This window comes from Papilio xuthus, unplaced genomic scaffold (assembly GCF_000836235.2).
Source record: "Papilio xuthus unplaced genomic scaffold, Pxut_1.1 DF827679.1, whole genome shotgun sequence".
NCBI lineage: Eukaryota > Metazoa > Arthropoda > Insecta > Lepidoptera > Papilionidae > Papilio > Papilio xuthus.
Window position 1 is genome coordinate 3,359,482 of NW_013530970.1, and position 17,365 is coordinate 3,376,846.

Here is a 17,365-nt window from a genome sequence, read left to right on the forward strand (position 1 = left end):
GTCTCTCCCCGAGTAGCGGGATCTGACGCAATGTAAATTGTGATGAAATTTGCAAATAAAACAGGTCTTAAGAAAATGTTTGCGGGGCAAATCCCCTGATGTAAACATGTAATCATTTTTTTCCCTTCTTGTAAATGTTTATAATTATTATCTCTGCTGAATTCTAATGAAAATATTCTTAAATAAGGCATTTTTTATTGAGTTATTATCAAAAATATCTTAACAATTTTTTTACTTTTTTTTTCAGATTAATTTGCGATCCGTGATAATATGCCAGTGACTCACTAATATCTGGTAAGTATATAACTATTTATTCTATAATATTTCGAATTGTTTCTCATTACAATGACTAACGACATAAAAATACAACTCGGACAAATCCGTTGTAAGCCAGCTTTTAAAATTCAATTTACATTAATACCACAAAATATTTACGTTACAGATCAAATAAAATATATTAAAATTATCTATATAAATAATGGTTAAGAGAATATAACATAAACATGTAATGATTTATTACTCTCCGAACCTTGACTGGCTTCTGTCCATTTACTTAATTGAGAGGAACAGAGGAACACGTGGTAATGTATGTTTGATCTAACGGTCATTAGGCAATGTGAACTGGACTGTGTTACAAGCTCATATGTTACATACGTATTGTATTCTAGTATCAAAATTATGTAGTAGCACTATAATGGGAAATGTTTGGTTTTTGGGCCGATTAGGCGATTCAGTTTATAGAACCAATATCGATCGGAAGGCCGACTGACGCAATGGGGATTCATATCCCATTTGGTTTATTAAACTACAAAAAATCTCATAGGGCCGTTTGATCGGTAGGCCAATCGGCCCAAAGCGTTTTACACGAAAGGTTTATGATTTTAGCAAACACAATACAGAAAAATAAGTATATATTTGCAAGAATAACGTCACCTAACTATTATTACTCTTATGCATTCGATAGACAGTAATCTTACTAATATTATTAATGCGAAAGTTTAGAGGGATGGATGCATGTTAGGTCTACCAATATTGATGAAATAAGTTACAGATGTAGAACATAGTCTGGAGGAACGCATAGGCTACTTAATAAGTTTTATTTTTAGCGCAAACGGAATCGCGGGAAACTAAAAAATCATGGAATAAAAGTTTCAAGTCCTTCCAAAACATAGGACCTTTTTTTTGGTTACATGTATATATTTAAATTAAAATCAGTTTCAAAGTGATCAGTGCTCTTTTAGTTCAGTTTTTTGGGGCTCAGGTTGGAAACGAATAATTACACGTAACATAGAAATTTAACACAAAAATCGTATAATATGATATATTGTCAGTTGAATACTTTTCTGTTTAAATTTATGGATATGCTTCTTTTTATGCAGTGTGAAACAGCGTGTTATATGGATTCCGTGTTAGTAATGTGCAGTCCGGATCTAGAGTTATTTGCCTCTAACTCTATAGTAAATTGGATTTTAGAATTTATGTTGTTAGAGTGGTCTAAAAATGCAGTCACTCTGTTAGATAATAAAATGTAAACGTCGTGAATTCAAATAGTTGAAATTTAACATAATAAATTGTACTAAAGTTTATGAGTTTCTCGTATATTGTTTGTTGCCTTTTTTGTAGCTTATTCTGAATTTATATAAGATGTCAAATCTACTAGAGAATAACTAGATCAGTTTTCAATTTTAATAATATCCTAACATATAATTAATATTCAATAATCGTTTCTTCTATATGTTCTTCCAGACTGACTGACAGACTGTTATATAATCTATATGTATGCCAAATTTCATCGAGATCCGTTCAGACGTGTTGGATGTGCCTTCAAACAAACATTCCATCTAAACAATTTCATTTATAATATTAGTAAGAAGTAAAATAACTCGACCGGAAACATAAAAACCCTCAACATATTTTAGAAAATGCGGATCTAATTCCTTTGCGTATATTAGAAAATGATATAATAAAGAAGCCGATTCAAGCAAACGCCCCCAAGCAAAGTTAATTCTTGCTTAGGCTATAACAGTTTTTAAGAGCAAATTAATATAATATCTTTTAGTAGTAGAAATGTTTAACACCTTGTATTAATAACTGCCAAAAAATACAGCAATTTTATATTTGTAAAGGGAAGGAACTTGGATCTCCACTAAGAAGAAATACCTCAAATGTCAGCGGCAGGAATTCATCCAAAATACTCTTTGGTATACATGCAAAACGCTATTCTAATTTGAAATAACAACACATGTAAAATGGTTAATTTTAAGATGAATTTCCAAGTAAAGAGAAAGTTGGGAGGGTTAAAAATAATAAAATTACTGGGTAAAGCATTTGTGGGATTGTAAACTTTTCTGTTTAAACTATTAACACAAAATTAAATTGTCAGTTTACGATGCGGACCTAAAACTATCAAACTTATTTTATTACTTAATGATTTAGTTATTTAGAAAGTTGCCAACTTAATTGAGGTACAACATTTATTTGTCCTCACTTTTAGTTACATCTAATTTAATAATTTTTTTTTAATATATTATGTATTTGAATATTTTTTAAAAAAATATATTTACATAAATAAACTTTGATTACTTTAAAAATAGAGAGAATATTAATTTGTTTTCTAGTATTATGTTTAAAACTTAAAAAGATTAAGAACGTTCTTTGTTAGTCAGTTTATATAAATTTTATCAAACTAAAATTATAGTCTGCGTAGTTAAATTAATTTAGTTTGCTTTCTTCGACATTCTAAAACATCTGAAGATCGTTATAGAAATTTAAATAATTAGTTTAAAAATCGTTCTATTTTTAATAAATTACGTAATTTGAAAATTTTATTTTTTAATTTCATCAAATACGTTTTACACAAGTATTATAAATTAAAATCAGATTCTTAATCTAACTTTTCACGTAACAGAGACTTTAAGTGACAGTTTAAGTTAAAATCATATTTTATTATTTAAGCTGGAGTAGCGTCAACAGAAATGGCACATTCTTGTTGCCTCAGAGGTTAAACCCGAAATACCTTTATTCCATAATTCATGAACATTAGCCCACGTGAAAGTAACGTAAGACGCTCAAATAAATAACCTCAGTGTAATATAGAACAAAGATGGCCGCCGACTGTGCAAGATGGCGGACTACTAACAATGTTACTACGATTCTTTTCTAGAAATCAAATTAGTGATATTAGGATTGGTAAAATTATGAAATTACACGACAATTAAATTCTACGATTAGTTATTCTGATTTGTATAAAAAGATCAAGTAAAATGTTTCTTGTTATGGTAAAAATAATTATTTAGCAAAAAACAATAATAATATTGTCACTCAAATTGTTTCTATGATCTAATTAAGAAAGAATTCAAGAAAGTTTAAAACTTGATTCATCAAAACAGATATTATTTGACACACTAATTTCATTAACAGTTTTTTTTAATTGCGACACATGTTTTCTATGTCATACTCAAAACATTCACCATAGATTCTCTCTCGTGAAAGCTGAAAAGGAAAAAGGTGTTAAAATACCTAGATTTGGCTCACGAGGTTACCGCCATGTGGCGTATGTAATCGACTACCATTATTCCGATAGTCGTGTCGGTAAATGGACTGATAGCGAAGAGCTATAATACAACAAGCTCTCGCTACAAAGTTGGATTAAGGGCCCGATACAAAAGGCAGTTATCCTAGAAACCGCGCGCATCGTGAGAAGGTTCCTGTCCCTGCAGCCCTGACCACTGGTTGTTTGAGTCATGGGATTCCGCAGCCGGTGATGTTCTGTTTTTAATATAAAAATCTGGATGACCGAGCTTTGTTCGGTATTCTTTTTTTTTCAATTGTGTTTTTTGGAAATTGTATTTTATATTACTAATAAAATGATGAAATATGAATAATATTTTTCGATCTCACCGATAGAAAAAGTTAAGTTTATGTTTAAGTTGATTATCGATAAAACACGAATAAAATGACATGTTCTAAAATTGATTCCTAATTAGATCGATGTATCGCCCCCGAAACCCCCATATACTAAATTTTATGAAAATCGTTGGAGCCGATTCCGAGATTCCAATTATATATAGATATATACAAGAATTGCTCATTTAAAGATATAAGATATGTTTTGTATATATATTTTTTTGGATATGAAATGTACTATATTAAAAATATGATAAATAAATGTATATCGTATGTAATATAATGAAACAATTATTCATTGTAATAATGATTTAGTAAATAACCTAAAGTAATCCTCTTAGTTTCTGCACATTGTTTCAACCGCATCTGAAAATTTAATTGTATAACTTCTCAGCTTTATGCAGTTTCGTGTTTAATAGAAGCATGCTAAGTAAACTCTCTTGTGGAATATAAAATTAATATTTAAGGTGAAATATGATGAATAACACAAGTTTTACTTGGGAAAATTTATTTATGAAAGACAATGAAAAATATTTGACGTATGACAGATGTACACTTTTTTTCATAAACTAAAACCAGACTAAAACCAGCCAGTGCTCATCTCAGCAGATTACAAACTCCAACAAAATACTGTGAGCCAAGCTATAATAAGCTCTTATTAAGTACTATCATAAGTTAAAAGTATCTATCTGATGGTTATATAGTCAAACCTGGTTAAGCGAGAGTCTAAGGAACCGCGATATTTTTTTTGATTATAGAGGGTTTTGTATAACCCAAATTTCTCAGAAGACAATGACTCTCGCTTATAGAAGTTTCTCGTTCATCCAAACATGGACTGTACTTATGTGCGTATAATAAAAAAAATCTAAAATTAATTTACTGCCACCAGTTAACCAAACCGTGGTTTTCCACTGCCGTAAAGTTAAAAAAAATATATCTCAAAAATATTGGTTTTTTAAACAATGAAAATTGATAATAAGTATATTAAAATACGTCTAAATGGTGTGATTCAGTAATATTCATACTAAATATCAATATCATAGAAAATCTGTCATTACGTTCCAAAATTATTAAATCTGATTTACAATTTGTTGGATCCGTATGATAAATAGAGCAATCGACTGTTACCGCAATATAATAGATAATCCCTACTTATTATATCCAAAATAATTACACGCCCGACTCTGTGCTAATTTATCGCCTAACCTAAATTTACATACGATATTTGCATAAATAATTTCAACGTTCATTTCATATCAAATTTCATATGCTTGCAATTTTACTCTCTGCATAGAAAACTTTCAGAAATAAATGCAATTAAGACTAAGACGCACACTAGACACTTCTAGTCCCCCTATAGTTCGATTGTGCGCTTCATCAGTATGCGCATGTATTGAGATGCGGAGATTACACGAATTACATGGTCATACTGATTACGCGTACTATCAAATTATCAGGCGACTAAAAGTCTCTCGTGTGCGGGGGCTCTTAGTTACATAGAAACAATCATCATAAGCTCACTAAACGTCCCCACCGAGGGGCTCGGAGCCTACCCTAAGTTAAGGATGATTAGGTTATAGTCAACCACGCTGGCCAAGTGCGGGTTGGTTGACTACACACATATCTTTGAATTACTTCTCAGATATGCGCAGATTGCATCACGATGTTTTCCTTCACCGTAAGAAAGTTGGATAAATGTACATATGTAAATCGGAAATCGAAAAACACATTGGTTCATGGCGGGATTCGAACCCAGGACCTGCAGATTGCAAGTCAAGTGCTTGACCACTGAGCCACCGACGCTCCGACATAGAAAAAATAATTGTACGAATTGTTGCTGTCTCTCTTGCTCACAAAGAATGTGATAGGGATAACGATATGTTATGAATATGAAATAGCGAAAGTTGGTGGTCAGATCTCCATATGTTAGTTTCCTTAGTAAAAGTAAATCTTTAAAGCCATTTACTATTTTTAATTTAATTACATTTTCAAAATACCTTTTGACTTACAACATTCTATTGAAAAATCACCAGCCGTTTAGATTACAACACAAGCTGTTGTCTGACCCTTTTTTATAAATTTTTCCAATATCCAAGAGAATTTATCATGTTATCCCTTCCACAGATGATTAAAGTCGACAAGCTTTAAAGGCTATTTTTGTGAAGTTTCTATTCTATCTAATCCAAGCATTGCTCGAGAAGATAAATACATTTAAAATTTAACATGGATTATGTCTCGTCGATAAAAACTTACTCTTAATTAGGCTAAGAACAGACTAAAGAATTAATAAATGAATATTACATGTTTATCAAATAGATTAAGAAAATTGAGTTTCATACGTGCATGTTACTTAAATTCGGGCTGTTTTACTACAGAATTTTATTAAATAATTAGCTGGTGAAAATATTTAGTCTAAGTTACTCCCGGACACATAAGCTACGTTCCAGTAAGAGTCCAGTCAAGATCAGTCCAGACAATTCAGAGATTATCCGGAACAAACGCGGACTTTCAGATAGACAAAGAAATAGGAATTTAAAAATTAAATTCTTGTAATAACAAAAACTCAAGTTTACTAAATGTAAACATTCATTTTAATTATATTGTAGGGTCCGTCTATTTATATTTATTGTTTAGACTTTTATCGTACATATAAAATGGTTATTTTTTAGCTTACTTAAGTTGTGAGGTATGATTATTATTTTCATTTTGAGTGATTGCGCTTTCAACTTTTATGTTTTGTTATGAAAACAAAATAAAAACTGAATGAAGTAAAGATATATTTTTATATGGTTTTCATAAGCGTGCAAAGAGAGATGTAAAATAATTTTAGAGACCTACACTTGTTTAATACATATTAAATAAATAAAACAATAATAAAAAAATATCAAATTAAGCAATATTTTTATGGTAAATTAATAAATTATTCGAACCAAAAAAAAACTAAAAACTTTTTACATGTAATTTTTTTTTTGGCAAAAGCATGAAAAACATAAACTATTCATTATTTTTCTTTGTCCTTTCTAATAAATTAACATATCCTAAGGTCTATTTTCTAGAAATGAACTCTAGTTTTGTAAAATAGACTTTATTAAAGTACAATATTGAAATTTACTGAAGGAAAATACAACACAGACGATAGTCTTGTATGAGTCGAAGTTGAAATCAAATACAGAATCCTAAATAAATAACAAAGATTGGAAGCAACTATTCTCTATTATATGATATGGGATAACATCAAACAGAAAATTGTAGAGTTACGTACAATAGAGTCGTTTGCTATAGCCATAGGGCTAGCGTGCTGATATCAATCATTGCAACGAAATGCTTTTCTTTATCAACAGTCGTTTGTAATAGCTACCATGCTAGAAGTGCTATTCGTTGAGGTACAATGGATTAAAAATTATCATGTATGAAAATATATTAATGTTCTTTAGAATAGTAAAATAATTCGAAATTGGAATGTCCCAACAAATTTGTTCATTATATCATTGCTTACTTCTATAATTTTTTATAGTGGAACGTTGAATTATAGTATTATTTTTTAAAAGACATGACAAATACAAATGTTCCAGGAGTACAAATTCTTGTTAAAAACTTCACAAAATTTGAAACAGATTTGATTTTGACATATATATTTTGTAATTGCATCAATTCATCGTATGTCGGTAAGAACGTTAAGTATGAGTGTGGAGGGACACACCTGTCGAGGTAGGTCTAGGAAGAGATGGATGAATGGCGTGAAAGGTGACGATAAAGATGAAAATGATTAAGAAGGGGGTGACGACGGAGGTCACGGCAGATAGACTAATTCGGAGGGCAGTAACCCGGTGCGCCAACCCTATGTAAGTGGGACAAGACCAAGAAGATGATGATGATAAATTCCTAAATGACGTCATTGTATTTTGCACAGATTTTTTAACCTTCTCCTTATTAAAAGTAGTCTTCTATCAGATAATAATATATTTCTCTATAGATAATATAGATTTTCAAATAAAATTTCCCAGGCGCAAATACTTCGAAGCTACTAGCTATATTGATCGAGACTGATATTGGCTTTTGATTTGCAAACAAACGCCGCCTCCTGTTTATAAACGAGGATCAAATGGGCTTCCTGTGTAGACGAGATTACAATAAAAAGAAAAAAATACGTGGGTTTTTTAACGAAAAAAAGCGAGGAATAGATGCTAAGCTTATTTTTACTAATATATTTTGTAACGACTTTCTCATATGGCTTACATGTATACATTGTATATTATGAAAAAAGAAACGACCTACCGACATAATTAATTTCATTTTGTTCACATTTCGTTTAAGATAAAAAAAATTAACTACTCTACTCTGTACTCGTATATGTATATGTCAAAAACAAGTAGACTAGTCATTTTAAGTCTTCAGAATAAAATGGCTTAGCTAGATTTATTGACAAACTAGCTATTGTCAGCGACACCATCCCCATGGAATTAAAAAAGTGTACTTCTAGACCAGTCTTTTCCAAAGTGGGCGATAACGCCCCCTTATGGACACTGCAGGTCTCAAGTTGCGGGTTATAGTAAAAGTTTCGTTTAGAATTCTCCGTTAATATACATATATAGGTCACAATAATTAATTAATTTAATTTGAAGTTATAGTGGTTTTTAATATGTGAAAATATGGGGGCGCTAAAAATATTTATTCTCAAAGTGGGCAGTAGACAAAATCAGTTTGGGAACCACTGTTCTAGACTATATTCTACATCTGTGTCAAATTCAAAAAAGGTCCAATGAGCCGTTCCGGAGATACCTTCAAACAAACATCCATCTAAACATTCGCGTTTATAATATTAGTAAGATGTAAAATCACCATAAATCTGGAAAACCATTAAAACGTCTCTTCTAAAACATTTTAAGACGTCGATAACAAATACAATGTTTGTTGTTATAATTAGCGACATAAATAAACCACGCCTTTTATTACTTTGATAGAATTTAAAACCCTCTTTACATTTAATTCCTACAGTACTCAATTACTTAAATTCAGACTGTCGGGCAGGCGGCAGCCGTTTTACGAGGTAATTAATTGTAGACTAACCCCCTGTATCAAACCGCCTCAGAATAATATAAATCAGGGGATTTATTTTAATTTCAAAATAACTTGTCAAATATATAAAACTACCTGTCACCTGTGACTCTGTTGCGTGGAATTAAAACAAAAACTTAATTAGTAGCTTATGTTCTTCCAGACTACGATCCATACAGCTGTTCTGGCACCTTCAAACAACTATCTAAACATTCGCATTTATAATATTAGTAAGATGTAATCGTTGTTCACACCAACATAAAAATATATTTATTCCTTGTTTTATCAAATTTAACTTTTGTTTGTTGGTAGCATGTCAATCAACAATCCTTATATAAATAAAGTCGTCCTCCTTTTATCCTAAATAAAGAAATATAAAAGTTCTATCTACCACTATCTATTAAACATTTGTATTAATCAGTGATAAATACGAAGACATCTCCTGTATAAATAACATGCTTTGTGTTTACATATCGGATAACTAACACGTATTCCGAAAATAGCAAGAAGAATGTTACTAATATTATAAATGCGAATTGTTTGGATGGATGTTTGTTTGAAGGTATCTCCCGAACGACCGTAAGTATCACACTGAAATTTGGAAACGATTTAGAACATAATTTGAAAGAACATGTAGGCTACTAAATAAGTTTTTTTACTTGAGTCGGATTCGCAGGCGACAGCAAGTTAAGAAAAAGGAAATTACTTGTATTATTAAGTTAAATAATATCGTGGTACACTTTCAAAGTTTTTATTTCGGTTCAAGTTGTCGTTTGGTAATGTTAAATAAAGCAAGCTGGTTTTCAGCCTACTAAGCTCATAGTAATGAGGTCTCTAGCGAATAATAACTACTTAATGGATGTTACTTGGAAACTATAACTAAATAATGTAAATTAAATTTGTAGTAATAATACTTGGAATTAGTAATCTTTTTGATTTGTCTTAGGGCTGATTTACACGTAATTTTTTCAGCGTCCCTTATAAATAACCTGAAGCAGTCGGCGTACGGCCGTCAGCAATCTTTAAGCCCGCTCACAAGTTCATTTTCATCTGAACATTAGGACTGTTTAGTTAAAACTTAAAATTTGTAGCCAGCTTTAGCTGCAAATGCAAACAATTGCTGGGCTCGACTAAGTAGGTACATTCGCTTCGAAGCGATTCCATAGCGAACATCGAAAATGTATGGAACTGACACGTGCAATCACGTGACTTATCGAATGTTGGCAGTTCTATACATTTTTTAGGATCGTTATGGAATCGGTTCGGAGCAAATGGACTTTGTTTAGCCCCGTTGATCGCACAACACCGTATGCAAATCTATCGTAACTCGAAGCTTAAAGCTGTCGGTGTATGACCTTTAAAGAAACTGTGATATAAGTCTTAGACCTTTCTGTCAAGAAAACCCTTGAGGGGGATGACATGTAAATTCAGGAAACAGCGGACTAATGCTGTGAGAGTGACTGGCTATTATTTCGTTAGTCCCAGCACGTAAGTTATTTCTCATGACAACAAGAATAGACCATCTAGTTAATTATATTTGAACAAATGTATGTTTTATATGATTTATTGTAGTGCTGCTTAACGTAATTTTAATTATTGTACCGTTAGATGGCAACACTAGATATAGGACATATGAAGCCGGCTCAGTCTTGTGCATTTTGCTCACGATTTTAGAGACGATACGAGACGATACGATACGAGTACTCGTAGCATTGTTACTATGCTCTGTCCGCGCGGAAATGAAATGGTAGTGACCCTATGTCTTATTTTAGACTATCTTCTACATCTGTGCAAATTTTCACCAAGATGTCTTCTACCAAACCATTCTCGAATCCTTCCATTCTTCTAAACCTTCGCATTTATTGTATAAGTAAGATAAATATTAAGTTCTCTTTAAACTTAGAAACTGTCAAAATGGTAATAGAATTAATGTAGGTATTTCCTTTAAACCTTTGTCATTATGTAGCGTGTTAAGTTTATTGTACTTCAAAATGATGACGCGTTAGGTAACAATTGAAGGTGGCATTGCAGTTATAATGAACGGTTACTGTTTACCTTGAATATAACGTGTGAAAGCACAAAGATACGTACAAAGAATAGTACGTATTGTGAAGGGGCCTTTAGGTTTATGTGTCTACCGAAATGTATCTCGTGAGTCGTAATTGTAAATGGTCTGATCCGAAGTCATGACGTCTGGGACTTGGCTTACGTAACTTAGGGTTCAAGGGCGTTGTCTGGATTACATTCAATCTGACCGTAGCTATTGCCTTTGACCTAAGCCTCAAATACTACGATACTTACGATAACTGATCTAGTCTGTTTCTATTTATTTAGGATATTTTTTTGGATTTAATATTTGAAAATAAACAAAAAGCAAAATAGCACAAAATAAACCATAATATTTCAATATCTCCTATGCCTTACTAAAGTACTGATTAGATTATGAAGAAACTTTCATTTTTATTAAATACTAGCTGTCGCCTGCGGTTCAGTCCGCGCGGATTAAAAAAAACTTAGTACCCTATGTGTTCTTCCAGACTATGTTCTACATCCATGCCAAATTTCATCGGGATCCAATGAGCCATTCTATAGATACCTTCTAACAAACATCCATTCCATCCATCTAAACATTCGAATTTATAATATTAGTAAGATTTATCAAAATTAATAAATTGCTCGCATTAATATTTATTATGATTTTAATTAGATTTTCCACGTTGTAAAGATTAGACTTTGGCAATTAAAATCAGACTGGATTCAGCAAGAACGTTATGAAAATAGTCTTCATCAAAAACTTTATTACGTTTTAAAAAATTCAGTTCATTGAAGCGCATTATGAGCGGAGTTGCAAGTTCGCGTATTCACATGGGAATTAATTGATGCAATGTGAAAGTAATCTCATTAGTTAAGCTCACGAGTTTTCTTTAAAAAAATAACACTAAAATTTTTTGTATGAAAATCACAGTTTTGTATAATTCAGTTTTCAAGCATAACATAACTTGAGACTGACTTAAAAAAAGAAGAGGTTTTTAATTCGTATGCATGTTTTTTTTCTTGCATTAACATTGACTTCATTTGCAAAGCTTTTCAGGAATACTGAATTCTATCAATTCTAATCGATTTATTATTATGAATATACTAGTTGTCGCCCGCGATTCCGTCCCAGGAAATTGTAAAAAAGTAATAAGTACCCTATGTGTTCTTCCAGACTATGTTCTATATGTATGCCAAGTTTCATCGAGAACCGTTCTGCCGTTCCGGAGATACCTTCAAACAAATATCCATTCATCCATCAAAACATTCGCATTTATAATATTAATAAGAAGATTATAGAAAAATCTTTTTTTTAATTCTCTATCGAAACTAATAATTCTAAATTCACTGGAGTAACAAAACCCGGAATAACTTCAAACGACCGCAGTAATTTGCCCAAACTAACAAACATGAAATACTCGCGCATACTCAATTCCACGTATATTGCAACAGTTAAGTTACGCTGTGTCCAGTCGAAGAATTAAATTTCCTTCCCACTTAGGAATATCGCAAACACTGTCACAATTACTCTGTAATTAAATTCTTTTAATAAAACAGAAATTCAGATGTCATTATAAGGGAAAGTTACTCTGACAGCTTACATTAAAGCTAAATGTAAAATCGAATTAATAAGCGGAAGGGATTGGCTCCTGAATCATAGGGTTCAACAATAGTTCTAGAGCCAAGAGGCTCCTACATAATTATTTAAATTAATGTAGGCAAAAAAGCAATCATTTATTTAATTATAATTAAAAAGTATGTATGTTTGTTGCTATTCCAAATTATCGATCTAATTGCATTTCATCGAACTGGGTAGGTAATAAACTTCCTCAACTGTGTATAACGTACGTCGTTGATTAGATTTATTGGTTTCAACAGAAACTAGACTTTAATTTCATTAAGCGCGTAGAGTGATTCAAGTCACGTTCAACTTGGGAACATAACTTAGTTTGAACTTGTATCACCGCAGGATTTAGAACCGTTTCCGCTTACTTAAGAATACAAACAAGGGGTTGACACTGACACTGATAATTAATTTATAAATTTTAATTACATAAACAAGACATATAGCTTATTTAATTTATACATAGGTACGTAAATAATAAAGCTATAAAAAATGACGTGATTAGGTATCTTTGGTATATATGTATTAATCACCTAGTTTAATTTAATATTTAAATAATCAGTCTAAGGATGGATGGATGGATGGATGTTTATTTGAAGGTATCTCCAGAACGTCTGCATGGAACTCGCTGCAATTTGGCATAGATGTAGAACATAGTCCGGAAGAACGCAGAGGCTACTAATTAAGTTTCCTTTTTAATTCCGTGTGAACGGAGTAGCGGGTGACAGTATTACATTATTTAAATTAAATAAAACGACGATTTTTTAACCAAATTGGTTTGCTTTTATAATCTGAAGTTAGTACATAATCTTAATTTAAAATAAATCTAAAATAAAGTTCTGAAAATAGCTATTAAAAATATATTACTTCTGCCGGCGACTCTGTTCGCACAAAAATATTAAAAAAAACTTAATTTGTTTCTACAGACTCTGTCCCACTACGCTGAATTTCAGCGAAATTTGTTGAGTCATTCTGTATACGTAGTAACAAAATACATCTAAAAATTCTCATTTATAATATTAGTTGGAAGTTGAATTTAACATCAAAATAACTACTATTTAGATATAGCAATATCAATTGTGTAACGAATTTAGTTGAAAGCCTGTATAAACAGAGAGAGCCGATACGTAGTCATGATTCAATTACGTCACTGTACAATGAGCACCACTCTACCTATGAGTGCAGTTAGTTTGCGGTACAATCAATTATCAGAGCCAATATTATGTGCCTCAGTTTGCAATATTCTACTTAAAGAAAAATTGTCTCGTTCCTTAGAGTTCTATAATTCTCATATTTTTTTAACCGACTTCAAAAAGGACGTAGCCTGATTAATTCGTCTGGTGCTACGATTTAGATTTTTTTGTTTAAAAATAAATAGCCTAATAGTTAGCCGCACTGTAGCATTTATCAAGTTTCAAAACAAACAATAACAAGTACGGTTATAAGATTCTTGATTGGACTGATATTATGCCAATTGTATTTCAAATATTTAAATAACATACATATATTTCTTCACCATAAGTAAATTCTATAATAGTGAAAATCATATTTAAATTCGTTTAGTAGGTTTTGAGGTAATATCATTAAGGATAAGTGTTTAAAACACTTATTATTTCTAGTAAATTTCCTTTATATTTTTCTTGCTTGAACAACTTACGATTTCCTTTTTCGTTAACAAAAACTGTACAGTAAATTCATAATAATTTCCGACAAACATCTTAATACCGGCCGTTTTAATCAAGTCAACGTAGTGTAGGTTGAGTGGGGAATATCCCTCGTTAACTTGAATCTCCCGGCATGCCTGGAGCTTCAGTTTTGTGGGCACAGAGTGTACAGATGTCGGTGATAAGGGAACATATTTGCATTTACGTTGTGTTTTTGGTGACGTGATCGTGTGGTTTAATTGTTGTAGTCGTACGTTTTCTTGTTATTTCATTATGTTTATCTTACATCAAAATACAATTGCTTGAATTTTATTTTTTTAAATTGAGTAAACAATTCAATTCCTGCAGCTGGGTTCCGCTATCGGGCGACACGACTGACAGGTACCATCCACACCATATCGTTGTCTGCCAATCCTTAACATGAGATCGGGAAACATTCTGCGATGCACTGCCGCGTTGCGGAACGATCTCCCTCGGCGGTATTTCCATACTGCTACGACATAGGGAGGATCCGTGAGAGGACTAGAAGGGAACGTAAGGCCGGCAACCTGCGGTTCTTCTGCTATTGCAGATGTCTTTTGTGCGTGTTTTATTGTTAAAAAAAAATTAACGTTATTGAAAACATATTCTTTACTATAATAAAATAAAAACAGTTTTTCTATATTCAATATTCATTTTTATTTTTTAATCATTAATAAATATTTTCAAAGTATCTTTGTTTTAACTCGGAAAGAGTTGAGAAGTTTCGAAAGATTTATAAGCAAAGGTAAATTAATACTCAGAGATAGTTGAACGTCGTAGATAACAACTTAAGTTTTAATAGGCGAGGAATCGTTTACAGTTCTCGTATTTTAAATGCAAACTTTAGTTTTTAGCTTCAATATCTAAGTCTGTTTTGTTGCTATAATTGGATATAGTAACTTGATCGGTGGCAAGAAATGTCCTACAGAATTTCTTTATTATAACTAAGATTCGGTACAAAACAAATTTCCTATCATTGTTATTAATTCGGTTTTTAAAAACTCCCTTAAACATAGTAGGAATTCAGCATGAAGTATGTATGATTATATCTTTTTTTAATTCATGAACAAAATAACTATTACTATGTCTGTTTGATGGTATCTCCAGAATGACTGAACGGATCTTGATGTAATTTGGTATAGATGTAAAACATAGTGTGGAAAAACACATAGGTTAATAATTAAGTTTCTTTTTAATACCGCGCAGACGGAGTTACGGGTTACAGCTAGTGTTTACTACATTTAACACCAATAGCTCCACGAGTTAACTATTGTAAAAATCGTATTGGAAGTGAATGTGTTAAGACTCTTGCCATCAACACATTTTAAAACTAATACCTTTTAAAATATACCTTCGTAATATCTTCAAAACAACAGAGTTTCAATTTTAATTTACACTAAAAAGTTTCGTGGTAAAGCACTTACCTGAACTTTGAAGAGAATGCATAACGAGCCAAAGTTTACGTAGCCGTTTGGAGCTCGCAGGATAAATATTTTACCTGCTTAGCCCTTTACAACGTTAGACCCTTGCGATTTGCATTAATTACACATTAGAGCTCAGAATTGCATAATTAAGTCCCCAGGATAGAGTTGCGTATGAGAATTAACATCAGCTGACTATATGTCTAAGACTCGTTATAGTTACGTCTCATTAGACAGTTTTTATTGACCATGGAAGTTCACTGTTTTGTTTAATAAACTGTAAAAAATATGTACTGTTGCCTCCTTAACTTGAGAAAATGGGGTGCTACAGCAACTCGTTAACAATATTACCTAACATTGTAAATTTACAGCTTTATCGTAATCGTTCTAAAAGATCGATTCGAAAATATTTCAATTGATTTAGACATGGAGTAAAGTTATCTCTACCACTCTCTATCCCTGCACTCGGAGTACGACCGTAGCTCTTTTCACACACATTTTTTTTCATAAAAATGTTAGCAAGTTTTTCTTAATTTCTAATATTTCTTGTATCAACTCAGCTCTGGGCTTGTGCTAGGATATGGTATTACGACAATAGTCGAATGACGGGATTCGAACTTTCGACCACGTGATTGGCAATCCATACTCTTAACCATAAGGCTATTGGCGCTTCGAAATACTTTAGATAATATCTTGGAGTGGTAAAATTTCTTTAATATATTATCCACACAAAGAAATCACATGATAAATACGATACGTCCAAAAATGAATAAGAACTACTCGAGCTTGTTCTTACAAAAAGCTCTACTTAAGGGAAAAAATGTGAAAACCCGACATCAATATAATACAACCTCTTTTACATCAAATGTGTAGATAAAGCCTTGTTCAGTGCCTTAAAAGGCCTATTTGTCACACGGGGTAAAAAGCTTCGCATCGTTACCCCAGCTATCGGCGGGTCGATATTGCGCACATATTACGCTGACCTACCGAACGGAAAATGGACTGTTTGGTCAATTTTTACGACAAATATGAATTTTATTTATGTTGAATGTTCGATGCGTAAAAATAAGCACTTACTAAGTTAACACGTTCCCTGCGCCATCACTTTCAAAAAACTTTTAGCTGGTGCTTTGGAGACCTAAAAGATCTCCAAACTAACCTACCATTTGGTGCGTTTGAGACCTAATCGGTCTCCTAAAGATACAGTTTTCAAAATAGTTTATATCTTCTAAAAAAACAATCAAATATATTTTGAAGTTTTTGTGGGTGAAAGATAGCCTATTGCTTTATATTTTGCTAGGTTCGCACGCAGTTATGACATTTGAATAAACTACAAAAACCAAAAAAAAAAATGATATCGATTGTATCTCGTACCGCAACGGAAGATAGTTCAATATGTGTAGTAAGTAGTGATGGGAATAAAATAATATCTCAGTTATCGACTGAAAAAGTTTTATTAATTATGCAAAGTGTTTTTCATTAAAACATGGTAAGCACATTGATTGCTTGCATGGCGCGCAAATAGTAACAATTCGTTTAGTTTTTTTAGAAGCGTCAGTGCTGTTTAATGTGCGTCGTAATTTTTCGTAACAACCCACACAACGTCTTTTTTTGTCGCCACGTTGGAAAACATGATCAGT

At 32.0% G+C, this 17,365-nt stretch overlaps 1 protein-coding gene across 1 annotated transcript in view; it reads left to right on the top strand.

The window, feature by feature from the left end:
- Positions 1–245: 245 nt before the first annotated feature.
- Positions 246–17,365, top strand: part of LOC106117693 (TWiK family of potassium channels protein 12) — a 30,466-nt gene continuing 13,346 nt past the window's right edge. The window contains exon 1 of the mRNA XM_013312095.1: positions 246–294. The gene's annotated coding sequence lies outside the window, so the exon portion shown is untranslated. The remainder of the gene's footprint in view (positions 295–17,365) is intronic.